Source organism: Amblyomma americanum, chromosome 4, assembly GCF_052857255.1.
Source record: "Amblyomma americanum isolate KBUSLIRL-KWMA chromosome 4, ASM5285725v1, whole genome shotgun sequence".
Taxonomy (NCBI): domain Eukaryota; kingdom Metazoa; phylum Arthropoda; class Arachnida; order Ixodida; family Ixodidae; genus Amblyomma; species Amblyomma americanum.
The window spans coordinates 164,597,699-164,603,236 of NC_135500.1; positions in this window are offsets into that span (position 1 = coordinate 164,597,699).

The following is a 5,538-nucleotide window of genomic DNA, read 5'->3' on the forward strand; positions in this document are numbered from 1 at the left end:
AAATTTTAATATACTTATGCTACTGTTAATAATTATGTCATTACTAATTTTAAACGCCGCCCGTCGAAGAACTATACCGTTAATGGTGAAGGCAAGGTTAGTGCCACAAAACTGCGTAACCAGGGCATCAGTATAAGTCAAAGTTTTGTTACTAAACTCTTTCACTGCACAAATACAACTAATTTTATCTGCACGCTCCTGATTTTAATTTGCCCTCCTCAGCTTTGATGCTCCTGACCAGGCACGCACTGATCGCCTCAAGATTACGGAATCGCAAAACCATGGCGGGTCTCTAAATCTTGCTCTCGATAGTAAGTACAGAGTCAGGCCGGAACGAAGGGCGAAAAGCGATGAAAAGAAAATATTTTACCGCTGTAGTTTAAACTTCTGTACAACCCTAGCCTAATTTGTGTTTCTTGATAAAGGGTGCACCGAAATACATATGCATAAACCAGTTGCAAGAGAATATCTTGCTGTAAAGTAGAAAACTGCGGCATATGCTCGTTCGCGTATAATTCCGGCCTGACTGCACATTCCCATATTTTCAAGAATATGCAGCACACTGTGGAACTCAATGCCACCCGCAAATGCAATTCAACGAGCTCTCAGGTTCGCATTAACTCTTTCTCGTAAACACAAAACACCTATCAGTCCCTTCTAGTGAGCTTAGGCTGTGAACTACGGAGTGACGGTCTCAGAACCATGTTTGACATAAACTTGTTTCAAGAGCAGAACTACCTACTATCACACTCCCTGCTGTGCGGTTCACTCACAGACAACTTACTCAAACAAAGCGTGACGAAGCCTCTAATGACGCATTGCCGTCTGCTCCGCATGAGTGGCTTACCCCGGCTTGGCGACGAACTAGGCGAAGTTAAAAAATAAACGAAGCTCACGAATCAACTTGTGAAACCGTGAATGATGTGGTGAAGCAATCTTTTCAAGCACTTATTCGCAGTGCCAGTGAGTATCGAAAGGAGTCCAGCGCAGCAGAAAAGAAAAAGAATGCAGGCACCTACGTGATTTAAGGGTTGCAACTTGTTCTCCTGGCGGGCACAACACCAGTTCAAGCATGCGAGGCACGTGCTCCGAGTGCCTTTCAGTTGCTCCATGCTCTTTTTAGGGCACTGTCTTGCTTCAATTAAGGAAAGTGCACCGCTGGTTTTCACTCCTTAATCAGAACGCCCGCAAGGGCGCCTCCCGGGCGTCGATCGCTTCATTTGACCAACGCCGACCTATCGGTATGTTGCTCCACTTTAGCACGTTCTGCGAGTAGGCTGGTGAAGAACAGATCAACTCTGTACCACCGCCTTCGACGGTAAGTTTCAGACTAAGTGTCACTGCCTTAGATGTAGCCACTACAGCGGTCGCAAGTTAACTGCGAAACACTAACAAGTATAAGACGCTAAGCATAAAGCCACTTCAAAAAGTGGTTGGGTTTTAACGTAGTTAAACCGAGTAGACAAAGCATGTGTTTAGCCTGGTTGGCTCAATGTCTTGCTTTGCTTGGTCGTCGGCACATCTGGCGACGTTATTAGTTCGATAGTATTATTAGTGGATGAAGACGACGGAATGCAATGCGCAACTCGAGAGTGTGTTCCAGTTTAACACGAGGCGTGTTCGGCTGCGGCTATAGCATACGACATCTGACGTCACGAACTGAAGGCCTTTGCGGATGACCTCACGTTTCTCTGCGCTGACAAGCCAGGCTTCAGTGAGGTTATTCGTTTAGCAGAAGACTTCATTTCAGTGTCAGTCGCTCAGATAAATTGTTCTAAGAATTGCGATCTATAGTTTGGTATGTGGGGATCGACACCTGCAAAATATGCTGGTATGCAAAGGACACGTACTCCACCAAAGTACCTTGACATTTCCTGAGTGCCTATAAGCACAGTTCACATTATTGGAAAGACCGCGGGCCAACTCTTCAGCGCTATGCTCACACCTTTGTGCCCCATGGTCTCTCAATTTTTGGTAGGGTGAAAGCATGAAATCTGTTTCTTGCCACTAAAATTTATTATGTAGTGAAAATTATTCATTGCACAAGACTTTAAAATCATCGTTTTCACTGACTTCGCAACTTTTGTGTGTGATTCGTCTTTTGAATCAATGAGGCGTGATAACCTTTTTTCCGTCCTGTAAGCGCTGGTGGCCTGAGTTTAGTCCGCCTATATGTCTGAAAGATTGTTTCACGTTTCATGTTTTTCCGGAAAACTACACACTCAATGGTGCGTGCATTCTTGCCAGTAAATTTAGGTCATGCTTTACTGAGCCTCAATGTGGCTTCTAATGTTTCTGATCGTCCGTGTTTGTGGGGATCCATGCATGAGTTGTATTTGGCTGTTCGTTTCCTACTTGTTCGTACTTCCCCTGAGTCTCTTTATTCGTTGTCGAGGTAAAGGTTGTACAAGGACTTAATTTCGTTCCCTCCGCCAATGCGTCGCTCCGTGTATTTTGGTTTACCGGTACATGAAATACTCAGGAGAGTACGTAAAATGCCCTCTCGCCATGTACAAAAACATTTTACTTGAAGCTGCACACTGAGACGTTGCTGTAGCCATGCTACAGTAAAAAGCATTTTCGTGTCTACAGTTAACTTTCGCCTTTGTGATGCTCCTGAAACGATTGAGCATTGTTTCATCAATTGCAAAGATGCAATACTCTTCTGGGGCATCATGTAACGCATATTGAAAAAAAGACATTATTTGACGCCGCATTCTGTACAATATCTTACTCCACTGCCACCTGTATATGAACGCTTAGATATGTTGTTTTTAATTGTATTACACAGCCTCTGGAAAACACGCATGGTTGACCGACATTGTGATTTTTTTGTTTTTGCTAAAGACCATTTCAATAAATTGATTGTACATCTAAAGGGATTTTATGCCCAGCCCGAGTTTGAACTGGAGTGGCTCTCACTCTAAGTGCCGTGCTGTTCATTGCCTTTTATTTAGTTATTTGTTGCTTGGATGCGTCGTATATGATGTATTAGCTATGTGGTCTGCATTGACTCTTTTCTCGTGCTTCGTTGTTTAGGTGTATTGATTTGCCACTGTTCTCTTAATGCTTGGAGACAGTTCATGTACATAAAACATCGCATCATTATGGTTAACAACATGTTGAAAAAGAAAGTGGCGACAGCATAGTGCTCTCGTGCACAGGCCAGCAAAGCTAATCTGTTCCCGCTGTCACGGGTTCGAAACTCAATCGCGGCAATATTTATTTTACTTATCTCTTTATTCAAGTCCAGGATTCAGCCACGAATCTACTTTTGCAGCTTTGGTGGTGAAGTAGAGTGCCCGTTCTAAATAGCATTTCTCCATTCCATGCGTGTAAAACACCAATGAAGTGAATAATAATCCGCATTCACTTTTTAATTTCTTTTATTGTACTTCTGCTCCTAAACAGAAGACCAAGTTTAAAAGCTGTGATCACAGCTAGACAAGAGTCCTGGCCCCATTCATACATCAATACAGCGAGTCGTAGACAGTGGATAAAGTGAATAATAAAATCAGTTGATTGAACTGCATGAGTACAGTTTTGTGCGCAATAAGATAGGCTGATAATTTAATAAAAGACACTCTCAGTATTTGCAGTACGAGACTAAATAATTACACAGCCTTGAACACGATCGCATGCACAAAGCATACAAGTACAGCAATGTGCATGTTGTGAGCAGCAATGTGCAGAGCAAATGTAAGGTAGTGGAAAATTTAAAACAGAAAACGAGTTCAACATCAATCGGGCAGGAATATTTCGTTACATCACAGAAATCCACCGATATTCACAGGGGTTATTCTCAAGAGAACAAACAGACGAAAAAAGAAAACACAACTATGAGGACTCGTTAAACTTTTCCTGCCAATATCGTCTGCATGACCTCTAAGTTCATTTTAAATGAAAGATGTACGATGATTTGTTTTTTTTAGTTCCAAAACACTTATCTCTGATTCCTAGTAAGAATATAACGCAATATGCCTAGCTTTTCTTACGGTACAAAGCTAAATACACTGTTTTCCGTCTATTCTCAGCTGCGGGCACTTACAGAAAAAACCATAGCATTGACAGGAGAATATTTTATCGCCATAGTAATAAGCAAAACATATGACCCTCAACAGTGCTGGGTAAACCAATTTTGAGTGCTGCCTCACGGTAATTCGCCTCCTTTGGACCGAAAATAACACGCATGGCCATGAGCATAACGCACTTGTGTGCATGTGCCTACAATCGCGCCTCGACAACGACACCATGCTAGACGACGTCAGAAAGACCCAGAATGTCGTTTCCTTAGTAGTGTTTCAGCTCAATTCTGCCTCTTTATATACAGTCGGTTGTAAAATGAATGCGAACACATAGACTTACTCCAGAGCTAAATTATATTCATTCCTGCATAAAATTTCGGAAGAGGCAATAAACAAACTGCACTTATAGAAAACTTTGCAGGAAAAAATAGTATATTACTCATTCCTACTCGGGCAAAAATCGTTTACTGCGTGCTAAGAAATGGTTTCATTTTTTAACTTTTCGATCAATATGCTAACAAGAACTAAGGTACTTCCTCAAAAACAATACTTGCCCGAGGGAAGAGTGGAAATTCGTTCCTCTTGGTTTTCTTGCAGAACACAACTTTGATCTCGATTTTAGAAAAATGTATCATCTATGAAGCGACATCGATGCGTAGTTGAATTACACCAGTAACTTGCCATTCGCCGTTTACTCCAGAGATTAGCCTTCTTTGTTCGCACTATGGGTGGAATAACCTGTGAAGTTCCAAATAAAAGTCACACAGGTTCACTTACATTGATTGCATACACATGGAGAAGAGTACGCTTGCTTAGAAATCAGCAACCTCGATAATACAAGTGAAATGTATAAATTTTTACCTGCTCATGTGACCGCAAGTTATCATGACCGAAAAGACAGGACTCTAACAAAAAAATAGCCCAAATGTCCTGCTAATACCATAATAAATGCTGATAACGGATGCGGACGTTCTTTGAGATGAATACGTGTAAGACATTAAACAACTTGCATACCACCCCAAAGCGAACTTGCTACTTATTCAAGGAACAGCCCACTAGGCCGGAGGCGCAGTCAGATATGTAGGTTTCCTATGATACGTGCATGTCTAGGCTTCGAGAAAAAAACTCATAAAAATGCTGCATGAGGCGGAAGAAGAAAAAAACTAACCACAAATCACAGTCTGAGCTCTTCTCGAACTAATCCATTGAGTCGCAATCTCGTGAAAGCTTCGTACTTTCCACAGCTCAGAAGCCAATCCCAAACGCGCTGACAACTGTCGTATTTGTTTGCCAACACCCGTGGCGCACAGGAGAAAGCCGCGCCTTTCGTTCTGAAGAGACCAGGGCTGTTATTCGGACAGAATGAAGGCATAAAGTACAACCGAAATAGAACCCGAGGCCGGAGTGGCAAGCAGATGAAGACAATGCACCGAGCTCGGCAACTATGAAGGCCTATACGAACGATGAAAGCAAGCTCTGGCGAGAAAAGGAAGAAAAGAAGAAAGATGGGAGG